At 39.6% G+C, this 15,699-nt stretch overlaps 1 protein-coding gene across 19 annotated transcripts in view; it reads right to left on the bottom strand.

Annotated features, from left to right (window-relative positions):
- Nucleotides 1–15,699, bottom strand: part of LOC109302013 — a 506,981-nt gene that overhangs the window by 460,595 nt on the left and 30,687 nt on the right. For 17 of the 19 annotated variants that reach the window (XR_002098709.1, XR_002098708.1, XR_002098706.1 and 14 more), the window contains exon 3: nucleotides 8,658–8,828. The exons of the other annotated variants lie outside the window; for them this stretch is intronic. The gene's annotated coding sequence lies outside the window, so the exon portion shown is untranslated. The remainder of the gene's footprint in view (nucleotides 1–8,657; nucleotides 8,829–15,699) is intronic. 19 annotated transcript variants of the gene reach the window in all.

Genomic DNA, 15,699 nt, shown 5'->3' with positions numbered 1-15,699 from the left:
AAAAAAAAAAAAAAAAAAAAAAAAAAAAAAAAAAATCAATATTCATCATAAAATGCTGTTTAAAACAAAAACACAGCAGGAAGAGCAGCAATTAGAAACCAGATGAAAGCATATTTTAGGGTAGTATTAAGGAACCAATAGTTTTCAGGAAATTATGGTAAAAGATACAAATTCTATGTTTAAATAGTTAGATAAGGACATCTTTTAAATGAAAATAAAAGGAGTGCATTTGTCCCCTCTGCTAACTGATAATACTAATATATCATGAGTGGTGAAATCATGAACTCTGAGGGGGGGTCTCACTACCCATATGTGACAATTAGTGTGTCACCCTCTCAGCAACCCAGAGGTAAATTTCTTATGCCATTTTTATTAAGTATTGTTTTAAAATATCCCTCTTCCAAAATTACATGCAACTTTAACTGAATGATTTGCACTTCAGCCAATCAGCATTACAGAATTAGAGATATTAAAAACATGAAAAATCTTTTAAAATCCATCCAATGCTGTATATTCAAGTGCAAAACATTCAGGTATCTATTTATCCCTATTAGCAATAATACTTTTGGACACGGAGGCAAATTGACAGTATATTTTTCTAGCAAGTATGTCATGTATTCATGCACATGACTAAAAACAGTACAAATACGCCATGCATGTGACCTATATTTCACAAAACAAAGGAATGACAATTGAAACGGAACTATGAACCATCTAGATGTACTGTGAAGCAGAAAATGATCAGGGTAGCACTATTTTGTAGCTAGTTTTTGGGAAAATACTCAAGTAAGGTTGGGTTCCTGCAACAAATCCTGTCCATGTGGATCGTTTTACAGAATACATTCACTTAGTGCTTTTGCTACATGATACTACCATCCTAAATATTAACATTCTTTATCCACCACTATTATGAAGTAGCATCTTTCTTTTACAATGTTAGAAAAAGGAAAAGTATACTTTCCCTTTATTTCTTTTTTTATTGTTTACACTTTGCATATGATCACAGCATAATCCTACAGACTTTTACACACTGTACCATTACCCCACAAATAAACTCATATAGATTTCATAGATTTCTAGGGTTGGAAGGGACCTAGTAGAGCATCAAATTCAACCCTCTGCTCTAGGCAGAAAAGAGCACTGGGTATGGGATGGGTGTGGGTGCAGTCAGTTGAATGATGCAGTTCAGCTCTATTTTTAGCCTTATTCTGTAAGTGGGAAGGCTACCATGATGTACACTGTCCTCCTCCTAGGACCCACAGAAGATGCCTACAAAAGCAAGCAATGTATGTCCTTGGGCTGTATTATCTTTCTACATAACCCCATCCCAGCCATGTCATCAGGAAAGTGGGTCTCCAGGTAAGAGTCAAAGCAGGCAGAGGGGCCCAGTATTTCTGTATGAGCTGTCATGGGAAGGACCGCTATATAGTCAGGGGATGGGGCACAGGGAGAGGGAGAGTGGAGTATCTCATGACCAGGGATCCTGGGTTTCCCTGATAAAAAAAATTAAATCTTTTTTTTTTTTTTTTTTAAATAGCAAAATTATCTGGTTTCCCCTGAAAAAAAAATTGCAACTCCCCAAAATCCGTGATTTAAATGAAACACCACTATATAGACACAGATATCAACTGATCACAATGTTTTATTGATATATGTACAAATTTCAAGCAATTTGGAGGCCTACCAGTGTTTCAATCACTATAATAAAACAAATTCTAAATACCTATAAATTTTGGTATTTGATTTTGGGGGAAAACAATCAGAGCTCCCTCTGCCCCCTTCACTCATAAGGATGTAGGTCCAGGACTCTCACTCCCCCCACCCCACAGCCCCTGGGCCCTGCGAATGCCCCTCACTCTCCCCCTTCTCCCCACACAGACCCCTGGGCCCTGCTGGTGCCCCTCACCCCCCTGCCCCTCCCCCAGCCCTGCCAGAGGGAGTCCCCAGCTGCCAGGGCTATAGAGCCAGGGACCTGGGTCCACAGCCCCCTCCCCTCCACAACAGCACCCAAGCCCTGACTGCCACCCTCACGAGGCAGGGGCTGCTGTGGCCCATGCGGGGAGCAGAGTGCAGAGCCTGGCTCCCCCTCCTCCCACAGGCCAGAGCAGAGCCCAAGGGTGGGGGCAGGGGTGCAGGCTGTCTGCTGTGGGCTTGGGCTATAGGGGCTGGCTTCCCGCCACTGCACGCACTCCTGAGGGGGAAGGGAGAGACAAGTACCCTTGACATCTGTGCATGAGGCAGGGGTGGTAGCAGGCTGCCCGCTGCAGACTTGGGCTCCCTACTCTGCTGCCCTCCTCCACTGCACAGTAGGCAGGACCCAGTGTGGCAGGGCAGAGCAGGGCTGGGTGGGGAAGCTCCTTGCTGCAACAAACTCTGCACAGCCCTGGTGAGGCACCCCCTGCCTGGCCTGGAGCAATGAGGGATGTAACTCCGCGCCTATGGCCCAGCTGCCGCTGGGCACACAAGGGACATCTCCAGGGCAGCACAGAGCTCGCAGTGGCAACGAGCTTCCCTGCCTGACCTTGCTCTGCCCTGCCACACCAGGTCCCACCCACTGCACTGTGGAGGCCCCAGGAAGAGGGCAGCAGGGCAGGCAACACGAGCCTGTAGCAGGCAGCCCGCCACCACCCCACACACAAATCGGGGGGCATGAGCCCTCCTTACCCCCTCAGGAGCAGGGAGCCAGCTCCACCCTCCTGCCCCCTAAATGAGCTGCCTGCAGCCATGCATTAGCCCCAGGGCCCAAGCCCCATACACCATCTGGCTGGGCAGCAGCCCCAGCCCTGCCCAAATCCCTCCCTCACTATGGGGGCCTCAGTTCCCACCCCCACCAGAGTTACCTGCAGAAGCTGCTCTCCAGGCTGCCTGGCTGCCACGTGCATGCACATGCACATAGTGTCCCCTGCCTAACTGCCCTCCTCCCACCTTCCCCCAGCCCTCTGCAGGCTCGAACTCCACCAGCCTGAAGAGAGCTCTTTGCAAAACCATAAAATCCACACATTTCTCCCTTAAAATGAAAAATCCACATTTTTTTTTCCATTTTTCCACGGGAGACGTAAAACCCGAATCCCTGCTCATGACAAGAGTCTGAGGGGCAAGTCTTTCACACAGAGGTGAGGGAAAACATTTCTAAAAGAAAAATGAGGCGTGATGATTATAAAGCTTTTAGCATGGTCAGGGGAACATAGAGATACTGGCACTACCTGAAACTACTTTCTACTCTTGTTTTGCTTTTTTCCTGCCCCCAAATTACCTGTATTTCAAAGTAATTCATTTTAGGCACATTAATGAGTATCAAAGGGATTTTTAATTCAAAGTGCTTAAAAGCTAACTTATTTTCTAAGTTATATTTATTATACCTTGTCATAAAAAAACCATATGGGACAACAATCATGGACTCCATTTAAAGCGCAGATTGCAGTAAAGCCAGACTGTGGTCTGCACTCACAAAGATTTAACTAGATCCTGAGGGGTAATACAACCTTGTTGCTGCTCAGCTTTGCTTCGTTGTTGCCATTTATTAACAGTCTCATGGTATCTGGTATTTTCCTGATGCACACAGGTGCAGGATCAGGTGACTGCGCAGCACACCTTTCACTTAAAACAAACCAAAAAAAAAAATCAAAGCTATTTCTAACCTTCCAAACCTCTCCCCCACCTGCCTAGCAAGACGATGGAATCTAGGCTCCAAAATCCATCTCTCCTATAGTGTTCCTGTACAGACCATCATTATCATGAAATGGCAGCAGTCTCCACAGGTACCAAACAATGAGAAAAAAGGGACATGGAATCTGTGAAGGGCAAGCTCATGAGGTAGGGGGAGGCATTTTTTCTCTATAGAAAAAGTTAATGAGCCTCCCATCACAGCATTGTCCTGACTAACCCTGATCTGGCTTGCATGGGAGCCATGGAATAATGTGCCCCTTGCTTGAGGGTAATCTTGGGTCAAACATGGCGCCTATAAGTTCCAGAAACTTTAAAATATCATCTAAATGCAAAACAAATAGAAATCAGTTTTGTTAAAAGGGATACAGTGAAAAGTTTTGCCGTTTCCAATTTGGCAATACCTTCAAGAAATATGGGGGGAAAAAATCTCTTCCACAGCCAAATAGTTTTTCTTGTTGTTGCTGAATAATTTCACAACTCCATTGCAAGACACAAATACATAAAAAACACACTGTAGCAGACAGTTACCAGCCAGTATATCCAGGCCTCAGAAAGACCACGATCAGAGAATGAGGTTGTACACACAAAGGCTTTGTTTAACACGAGCTGAAGCTGCAATCAAGTTAACAGAAGTCTGTTATTTCAGTTCATTCCAAACTACTCTGTCCCAAGCATTTTTCTGAAACACTTCAAGGACTTGTTAGCTATGTAGCTCAAACCAAAGAGAGCTGGAACTCTACAGGACGGGAAAAACAGGTACCATGTGGAAACCCTCAGAAATGGGATCACTGTAGAAGGCTCAATCAAACTGCCTCTCTCCCCCAAACAACACTGTAGTGACAAGGGATGTATGTCCAATGGGCCACATTCTCATAGTGGCCCAAGTACAGCAGCTGTAAAATAGTTTAATGACTATATACTATCCCCCTTTTCTCCCTTAAGCCAAATCCAACTGAGCAACTTTTCTTGCCACAATCATCCAGTGCTGCTAGTATGCATCTCTAAAGTTTTTCTATTACCACTCCATAGTGTAAAGGTGATGCAAGAAACCCAGGTGTCTCATGCAGAAGACGACACACGGAATTAGAGAAGTAGGGAAAAGGCAAAAAAATTCCATTGCTGTGGTTAACTGTAACACAGGGGCTTGTGTTACCTTGGTAGCTGGGAGAGAGTTACGTAGTTGTGTGTTTTTATACTCATGTTTCTACACAGGGTCCTGTGTGAGCTATATAAAGCATGTAAGAACAAAAAAAAGCAGAATTATAGATGTTTCCACTGTGTAATTAATACTTGTTTATACAGAGAAGCCATTAAATAAAGCTGCTCTAGCAGCATAAAACAGATGTGACAAGGCTAAGCAGTTCTGGTTTTACCTGCTCTGGCAGCAATATGCAAATATTTCACACTTTCTGATTTTCTCCTTCTGAACCATGATCCCCCCAGTCGTAATAATGGTTCTCTTTCCATAGCCTGTTTTAGCCATAGCTTAAGAAACAAATGAAATTTCAACTTTGCCACAGAATAAAAATTACAAATAAAAACAAATTTTATACTTTGGAAAATCAAATGTTATTTTTTTGCCTTGTTGCCTTTCTAACATACACATATTGAAGGGAAAGGCTGGACTTGTTTTGCAGAATTGCTGAATCCCTAAATCCAAGTCAAATCAATGATAATAGCTCAAGACCCAGTAAGATCTGGCCTTTGGTGCTCTGTTTTAAGAGGTTTTGCAGGAAACTGTTTGTGCAGAAGGCCTTTTCAAAAGCCAAGAGAAAGGGACCAATTCTGAGCATTTGTAATGTTGCATGGTGCTCCCTGTGCTACTTTTAGCACTTTTCTATGTATTCAAGCAAGCACTGTATAAAGAAAATGCATTGTATTCAAGTTGTATTACATTTATGTTACTGAAATAGTAACAGCTATGAATTCTATGTAAGGAATGTTTATGAGACAACACATGTTAATGAATACCTAGGGACTCCTCATTACATGAATCAGTGACACAATAGACTAACGGTTAGTAGAAATGCATATTTAAAGACTCTTTCATATGCATATTACTGTACTAACAATGTGGCCATTGTGGTCTGTTTTGTCAGGAGGCCTAGTTGGGGGACTCTTTTGTCCACAGATTCTGTATTCAGAACAGAAATTGTTGAAACAATACAGCGTAATGTTTCCTTTACAGATGTAATCTATCGTACTAAAGCATATACTTTGGGTTCAGCTCAAGCAGCTACTGCAAGGCCAAAATCAGCCTTATACATATGCACCCAGGAGAAATACTCCATCAAAACCTAGAGCAACCTCTACAACTGCATAACAGTTCATGCAAGATATGCAGCTGCAGCAACCATTATTATGCTGCTAGCACCCACTAATGGGTCTTCACAATAATCTAATGTAAAGACATATACGCTACAGTAGCACAGTAGTAAATACAGCATCCTCCTGGCAACAAAATGGCATCCTTATCTCCATATCTGACCCAACCTAAACCACAATCTTAAAAAAGGAGATTGTTAGTGTGGTCAGTTAACTAATTTTGTTTTTAAAAGTACTGTACCCCAATCCTTCTGAAAGACCCACACAAAGAGAGTAAAAGTGAGCCACGGAAACAAAACAGTGAAAACATCACAAAATGCTGTAAAAAGGCACAAACTAAAGTTAGAGGCAAAATTTAAAAAATAGAAAGTTATATAGAACATTTTGCCATTAAACTTGCTTTGCTTGCTGTTACACTATTTGTAAGCAGTAGACAGGTAAAGGGAATCAAACAATACTATTTATTTTTAAGTTAATTTCACCCTTTTGAAACAGATTTGAAAGCCTCATACGACTGTTGGAATTTATTCAGACAACAATCATGCTCAATTCCTAAACCCATATCCCAAGCAAATGTTACCAATAGTGAAATTTGTTCCACAAGAATACTGACTTCCTGAAAAAGAGAACAGATTGATGGCTTTGCAGCATGTACAAGTGCCTTTGAGAAAAATAACTTACCAAAAAGATAACCAAGAGTACAGGCTTGTCTATACATGGATCTATCCCCATTTCACTATCCCTAATTAACTCCAGGTGAATACTTTGGGACTAAAAGAGCGCACACACACACACACACACACACACACACACACACACACGGAAATTCCATGTATAGACAAGCCTTAATAAATGAGTGGTTTGTCCTGAGACATGAGTCAACTGTCAACTTATTTTCTAACCCTGTCCTTATAATTTTCTGACTCCCAAACTACCTGAATACCCTACCTGTACTGAATCCTAAACAAGCAATATGTGCTTTAATTTCACGTTGCATTGCATTATAGGAAATCAGTGGTTTGAGGGGAAAAATACTGTAAACATTTAAATAAAGAAGAAGAAGAGACTTTCTAGTAAGTACCCTGGGAGTTGCACGTTTTTATCAGCTTTGGGGTATTACTGGTAGTTAATAAGAACTGGGAGAATGCTGTCTAAATGACATTTTAGGACTTAAGTAATAAGCATTGCTTTAAAAGGAAATAGTTGGTGGTGAAAACCATTTTTAGATAACAATATTAAACTTAAATTTTCTGAATCATTTACTACTTGTATTCAAATTTTTCTTCATAAATCTTCTGTCAAACTTTCTTCTAACTCTTACCACAGTTAACATAAATTAATTCTGGAATGCCTTTGACTCCAGAAGAGAATCCAAAAAGGAGGGGATTTGAATAGAACAGCTGTTCAGGGTCCCCTCCAAGGATAAGGGGCTTTTGCGGTAAAGGAACAGGAATTTGGAAGAAGAATGTGTGGAATTGGGCAGACAGTTTTAGAAGTTAACAAAGAGAACTAGTACTCAAGAGAAAGAAAAAATGTTGTGAATGGATGGGAGAGGACACCAGCTGGACTGTTAGGAAAGAGACATGAGCAAATTTTTCAGAATCGGCCAGAATCAAACCTTAGAACTCTTCTAAATTGTCTATCACCAAAAAGGCTTAGGTTGTGGATTTGGGTTGCCGGAGGGGTAGTATATTTTGTTTTGGGTCATTTCCCCTCTCTTTATCAAGGTTTATAAAAGGCCTTATCCACCATTTCTGCCAATCCAATGCCTGTTTCCCAGGAAACAGGAACAGAAATGGCATCTGTCAACATACAAGAGCTGTTAGGACCCCTGTCAATTGCAATGAGGCTAGAGGGTAAGGGACAGATTCAGTAAGGACCTTAAAAGGCCTTTAGATTAGCTGCTGCAACTCCACATTTTGCTGCGCCTGACCCCCAAAGTAGAATCCAGAACCTTATGTTAGGCTGGAAGGTTCCCTATCAAAGAGTGCATGCAGGAAGTTAAATGTCTCAGAATGGGATACAAACAGCCTGGACACCAATCAGAGAGTCACTTAAGAAGGATTCTGCTGGACATACAGCTGTCTAGAGCTAGCCAACAGGAAATTCTGAGGACAGGGTCTCAGAAAGGAGGTCTTAAATCCCTCCCCTCAGGTGTCCCTATCTATTTGGGACTTTTTCACCTCTTCCAGGTCATGCAGCTGCTGGAAGAGCAGTATTGCTTTTTAGGTTATATTTGAATACACTCACACATGCACCATTTTATGTTTTGACTGTACAGTTAGAGACACACTCATAGATATGATGTATACTTTTATATACATTGTATTTTTTACATGCTCTAATAAAATAGGATAAAAAATAAAATAAAATCCATGTGGCAGTTATGTTGCTATCACTTTAATTCTCTGTATGACCTGATGTGATTTTACCTATTCATATTCAGTGTTGTAATAACAGCTTTATAAATTCTAATTTCTTAGGATTCACTTTGTTTTTGAGGTGAGGAAGTTTACAAAAAATTATAAGACATGCTTTCCCTGTTAAAAAGTGAAGGTAGAAATTCACTGATGTATACTTAAGTACATAGTTATCTTCGAACTTTGAATAGGACTGAAGCCTGCACTTCCAAACAGCGGGCTGCAGAAGTGAATTTGTTGCCTTACCTGAACCGTTACTATTCATGAAAAAGTTGATCCAACCATAGATTGCTGGGCGTTCATCCACAGAACTGTTTTATTCAACAATCCTGGTGCTCAAAATCCAGCTATTGCCTTTGAAATGTACTATCAAACATCTACATCCGACTGCATGGCAGAGAATTAATTTTGCTGCACCTGTATCAGACAAGAAATAATTTACAATAATTTGTCAGGATTAACCTTTTGATAAGGCATAAATTTGTCTAGATTTAAAGCACTTTAAAAAAGGTGCAGAGGTCCATTTGTATTAAACAAATGCTGTATCAGCAGTTTGATGGCAGCAAAAATACTGACGCTGAGAATAACTACTACTCTATTGGACTTAATCTCTAGTGCAATAAAACAGATCTCTGGCATTTCAGCATGGCAAGATATGATTCATAACCAACTGTATCACTCTTATTTAGTCCTAGAAATGTCAAGCTCTGTAATTAACAGTAGGTACTTGCAGGTCCATACTTTCAGGATGTAATGACAAATGTGAATTCTGCATCAGCAAGCAATTAAAGTTACTTGAAACCATATGTTTTTAAAATGCCTTTAAAAATTCAACAATTTTTAACACCAGAATGCATCAAATAGCACTGCTTTTAAAAACAGTACACGTAGTTTGTAATGTCATTCAAGATAAATGACAAACCAAGAATCTTACTTTCCTCTTTACTTATTTTATTTCCAAATTTATCTTTTTATGGGATTAAAATGTAGCACTGAACAAAACTGTGTGCTTGGCTGGTATTTTGTATACAACTTTACAGTTTCTCAAAACCCCACAGGCAACTATTTACCCAGAGATTGCTAAAAACATTGAGCTCCATACCCTCACACACTATAGTGCCAAAGCACAAAAGTAGAAACACCAACATCACCTTATAACACACCACAAACCACAAGCAGAGGCATCAAGGGCACTGTAAATGACCTGTCATTGCAAGGGTCGGGAAGAAATTTGTTAATATAAGCTGAGGAGCCCAGGCAGAGAACCACCCTATAGGTCTTGCTTTCATATTAGAGAAGAGGGTCACAGTGTAACAGTTCATAGCAGCAGGACAGATGGGACCTTTTTGGCAGGTGTGCCATGAGTTAACCCTGCCCCTTCCCTGACAAAAATCCCTTTCCCTTACCCAATTTGCTGTTCAGCTTTCTGCTGCCTGTCCTGTGGCTCCCTCATCAAGCTGCTACTCTGCTTTCTGCTCCCTGCCCTGTGTTCCCTGCCTGATCGGAAGCATTGCTTTCTGCTGCCTGCCCTATGTGCCACTGAGCTTCCTGTCCCCGTCCTGATTCTGCTCCATACCACATGCAGAGGTTGCCAATGCCACTTACGGCACCTGTGCCACAGATTGACCACCCCACCCTGGTTTAGAAAATCCTGTGCGTTTAATGAGCACTGTCTTTTGGCTATCACTACATTAAATAACATTAAGGAGAAGACACTCAGGAGTAAGCTAGCTTGTTGACAAGAGTTCAGATTGGTAACAGCAAAAAATTTTAGTAGAATTTAGATGTAAAATTTTATTTTAAACAACAGCAGAACCCACAATATACCCTGTAGGCCACTAAGCATAACATCATTCACCAGCTCCTGTTTATATTTTTGAGCTCTTTTGTTCCCTTTATTACTGATCTGAGCTATTCTTGTGAGAAGAGGGGTATCCAAATATACAGCACCCTGTTTTTATGATCTGAGAATATAAGCACATCAGCAGTATACTTACTTGATTCCTTGGGCAGTGTTAGCTGTGGTTCCAAGAACTTGTATTTCAGACTCCAAGAACATAGCCTTACTTAGGGCAGTACTTCAGGATACATTGACCTGACTACCAAAGATTTTAAGTGCTGCATTTAATTGGAGCTTCTGAGTTTATCTTATCCTTTGCTGTTAACTCTCCCGGAAAGACTGACTAGTTTATCAAACAAGATGCAGGCAGCAAGGCTATGAAATCATACCACATTTAAAAGGTAAAACTCCTTCTTTTATTTCTCTGGGGATGAAGGATAATATTATGTTTATTTAGCAGGATTCAGATGTCTTGCCTTTACATTTGGACTTGCCTTTACATGCAGACTGTAAGGAGGAACAGAATATTTACAGGTTACTTTTGTATAGCAAAAAAAAAAAAAAAAAAAAAAAAAAAAAAAAATCTCATATGAAAAAATAATTCCCTACTAGCAGGTCTTAAGTGGCAAGGTGAGACAAGCCAATGTATTGTGAATGCACAGGCCTGTGAGGAAACCCCAGACACAAAGTGCAGCAAAATCATCTTTCTATCTCTGTTTTTTTGTGGTTTCTCTGTTGGTTAGGCTTCACTTTTTTTGTTTTGTTTTTTAAAGTAGGCCCATGTCCTGCAAAAATTTATGTACATCCTTAATTTTCAACCTATGATTCTTGCCACTGCACAGGAGTACTCATATGCTTAACTTTAAAGTAGTTTATGTATATTAAGCATTGAAGCCCTAAGTTAATTTAAAAGCAGCAATAATAAACTACTTCTGTTCACCTGTGTCCACTGGAAAACCTTGAAACTGAAGTTCTCCATCCACACCCTACCCTACCTTCTCCCATCCACAGGGGAGGTACAAAAAAGGTAACAACAGTGAAAGAGGAAGACTACAATATACAAACCAACAGTGTTGTTAAACATTCATAAAAATAAAAGGTTAGCTCTAAGAAAAACAAACATCTTTTGACACCAAAATATAATGTTTGCGTAGTTTCAGCTAACAAGAAACCTTAATTTAATTCATTTTAATGTTTTGCATTCGTGTTCTTTAAGCTTTCCACTAAAAGTAAGCTTTAAGTTGGAAACAATTAGGCATGATGACTAAATACAGTCTAGTCACTAAATTTGGTGCTACTTTTTGTTAACTAGGAAGATATGCTATTTGCATTTAATTATATAAAATACGTTTATTCCAACTGTTATTTTTTATATTTCATCACATTAAAATGAATGACATTTCTGTATATACTATATTTAAACCTATGTCAAGCTACATTTGGATGAAAGCCAACTAGAATCAAATTTAAAATGCAGAAAACCAGCATTTTTTAAAAGTTTATTATTATAACTAGAATCATGATAAATATGCTGTGTGTATAATTTTATCTGTCCAAACAGATTTATTAAAACAAAAAAAATTATTTAGTCAGTTAGACTAATTTATTTTGGTCACTTAAAGTTTTAAAATTAGCAGATTTCAAACTCTGAAATCTAGTTATTATTCACTTGGTAAGAGAAAGATATCAAACTTCCTCGTCTTGAAAAATTTGATAGGATGTTGTAAAACACAAAAGCAGTTACTAGAGGGCACGTCTACATGTACATTACATTTAGTACCTCCAACGTGAGGGACTAAATACATGCGCGTTAGGCTGCCCTAATGCATAGGACTGAATGTCCATGTTTAAGTGACGCTTAAAATGCAGTAGCCCGTTTTACTGGGCCTTAGCATAACTGCACCTTTTTTTATGTGATGTTTTAAAACGCAGTAAAATAGGCTACTGTGTATTAAAGTGCACGCGTAAACACGCCCACTGTCAAAGGCAATTTAATCGCATCAAGAAAACATAGGTTCCATGCACTTAAGACTTCCTCCAGTTACATTATTTAAATTTCAGCAGCCAACAACCTTGCAGATCATGCATTTAATTTAATGGTTAACTGATCTATTCTAATGTATAGATTACAATAAATGTAACCTTACAATGGACTGATCACTTCAAATTGAATTTCAAATATTGTGAAAAAAACTAATTTTAATAAAAGGCCCAACTTATAAAAAAAAAAAAATCTAATTAAAAAAAGTATATCAATCATTTTTATCCATCCTCACCACAAAAGATACAGGGACCAAAGCATTATGGGAGAGGTATTAACACTCATGAGAAATGTCCAGTAACGCTACCTCCACTGCTATCAGATGGCTGGAAAAAAAAACAATGCCTGGTATACTGCTCAAGAAGATTTCACATATGTATAACATGCCACAGCCACACACCTCTTCCCACTGTGAATTGAAAGCCTGGCTACAATTCCACTCACTGATATGAATTCAGACATGTTAATCTTTGTCTTAATACTCATGAAGATGGATATCTCATTTATGCTAACATAAGACAAAAAAACCCTATTTTGCCTGTTCAGACAGAGCAGTAAAGTGTTAAAAACAACAACAAATGTCCTGGCCTGTGAAAATAGAAAATGGCTGCCCTTTTTTTTTTTTTTTTTTTTTTTTAAATTTTTTTTTTTTTTTAAAAGGCAAGGGAAGTTCCTTGTATAATTTTCTAAAAAGGGGACATTTTCTTCAATTGCTAGTGAAGGAAAAAAATTCCATTTAAGAATGAAGAAAAATGGCAAAAAGTGCAACAATGGCAATTTGAGAGAGGAGAGGAAAAGATGGAAAAAGAGAGAGATTGACCTACACCTTTGTAATTTCATTCCAGAGACAACTTGAGATAGGCATTAGGGAGTACAGGACATGCAGGGGGTAGAAGGTGGAGCATGGGAGAGATTCAGACACCTAAAAGTAAATTTTATTTAACATTTTAATTCAAGCATGTTAAGATATGCTTTTTCAGATAAATTGCATTCTTTGTTCCAGTCTTCCAAAGGATTCACAATATCCTTCACACCTAACAAAAGTATGAATCCCTTCACTAAGTGGTTAATTTAACTCAAGCTTAACAGGAGAGCTGTGACCATAATAATAAATGTATGGCATCTTGATTTCTGTCACATCACAACTGTGTCAATATCAAAGGGTTCTGCCTAGATTCAACATGATAACACTGAAACATGATTTCCAATAGTATACTTCCATCTAAACGTAGCTCTTTGCACACATTTGTTCATTTCAGGCAAAACAAAAAAGAATTGCAAAAATGGAAACACTTTACCACATAATCAAACAATGCAGTATATCTGAATCCAAAAGTCCATAGCTAGTGGTGAAAGTAAGAACACTTACTCAGAAACTACAGTAGTACATATGATATAAAATTCAAATAGAACAAAATAATACATGGCACTATGATCAAAATCACAGAAACTTCTAGTTTGCACTTTGTCAAAACTGTATCAGCTGGATCACCAGTCTATAAACAAATTTCCCCACACGCACTTTCATCTTAACTGGATAGAGAAACGAAGACAGTTCATAAAATGATCACTTAACATTTCCACGCCTCCTCACAGAACTCAAACTAAAAAAAATGTCATTCTCTAAACCAACTTCTTTCTTAGTAAGCAAAACCTTTTAAACATGGCTGTGACTATTAGGAATAAAGCATCTTTGATTCTCAACAAAAAAAGTGTCATTCTTTACTTTTAACATTCAGCGAATGGTATTTTTGCACAAGCCAACTCCAGCACACTCTCATTGTTGGACTGGATGCAGAACTTCAAACATTTGATTCTACCTACCTATGCTAAGACCCATTATGTAAGTTTAGATGTTATTGTTCTATGTGAAAAAGCTCTGGGTTTCCTTTTTTCCTTTCAGCATCACTTCAATGGTCCTGCACAGAGGGGTTTCTATACAGCTATCAGAAGCTGTCAACCTCCCCGAAATCCCCCTCCTTTACAAGATCACTTCTAAACAGGAAAGGGCAGTAAGCTGCAATGCAATCCATCACTTTCTCTAATGAGAATGTTCAACACCTCCATTTCTTTTGCAGAGGCCTGCAACAGAGAGAATACTGGAGTACGCAAGTTACGCTGGAACCTGAGCATCCCAGGGTTCTGCGAGGACATGAGATTTTGACATTTATCCAGCCCAACCTTATCAAAATGGAAACAGTAAAACAAATATAGATAAACTATTCTTCTAAAATGTGTCATGCAAAAAAACAAACAAAAATGGCAGGGGGGAGAGGAGCTTCCTAAACTAACAACTTGTATCGGGGCTACCAGAAAACAAATTTGGCTACACTAGATGCCAGGCTCTGTCCCCCTACCATCCATTTTATTTCAGTTTACTAGATACAGGGATGAATACAAGAAGCACAACACAGATTGGATAAGCTCTAGTATGCAGTATAGTTTATTACAGGCTAGTCTGACTTTGCTGTTCACTACAAATACAGGACAAACATTTGTTTAAAAAGATTCAGAAAATGAATGTAGGAATTTGCAAGCCACATAGCCACTCACTGTACCTGCCTCCCCCTATTTAAGCATCTAAAGAACCTCGCTTCCCCCTATTTAAGCATAGTGATGTCCAATTTTTGTTAATTCTTATTACACATCAGTCACTGGCCTGTTTTAAGCATACTACTTTAACAGACCTCTACCAACACCATCCTTAGAAACATCTATGAATGATTTAGGATCAAAGTTACAGTCATAGCATCTCAAGACTGAGGTCTCCTGCACCTTCTCAGTTGTATTAACATTTGTATCCCTGGTCTACTGGAAATCCTTGCATAGTAGAATCCTCTCAAATTGCTTCTTTAGGCAGCTGGATTAGGGACAAGTTTCTCTATACAGTATACCATAGCAAAGAAAGTCTTTGGGTCTCTGTAAGAATGTGTGTGTGTGTGCGTGCGTGCGTGCGGATATGGGCAAGATGGCCCCAGTTATTCTGGCCGTGTGCTCAGCACATGGCGAGCAGGACCTGGGGAAAATACCTAAAACCCTATAGCCTCATTGGCCAGGGGAAGCAGAGGAGTCTTCATGCTGATTGGTTGGGAGAGAGACTGCAGTATGGCACTCCCTGACTAGACAAGGCCAGAGTGATGTCATGCAAAGTGATATAAGGAGAGGCTGGTTTGGAGGAGAAGAAGCTGCTAGCAGCTGCTGAAGGGTGACATCTTCTCCAAGCAAGAAGGAGTTGCAGATAGCAAAAACGGAGGCTCAGGTAGAGGGGAGAGAAAGGCAGAGTTGTCCCAGTGTCTCAGAACTCCTCTCCTCCTTTTCTCCACCCCCCCCCTCCTTTTTTTCCTCTCTTTTGAGCTTTTAAGAGATTAATATGGGGGAAAGAGTGTTGGTTCCTTGGGTTTGCTTGT

Source organism: Gavialis gangeticus, unplaced genomic scaffold, assembly GCF_001723915.1.
Source record: "Gavialis gangeticus isolate Ggan-Ray unplaced genomic scaffold, GavGan_comp1, whole genome shotgun sequence".
NCBI classification, from domain to species: Eukaryota; Metazoa; Chordata; order Crocodylia; family Gavialidae; genus Gavialis; species Gavialis gangeticus.
This window is presented reverse-complemented; position numbering and strand designations above follow the sequence as displayed.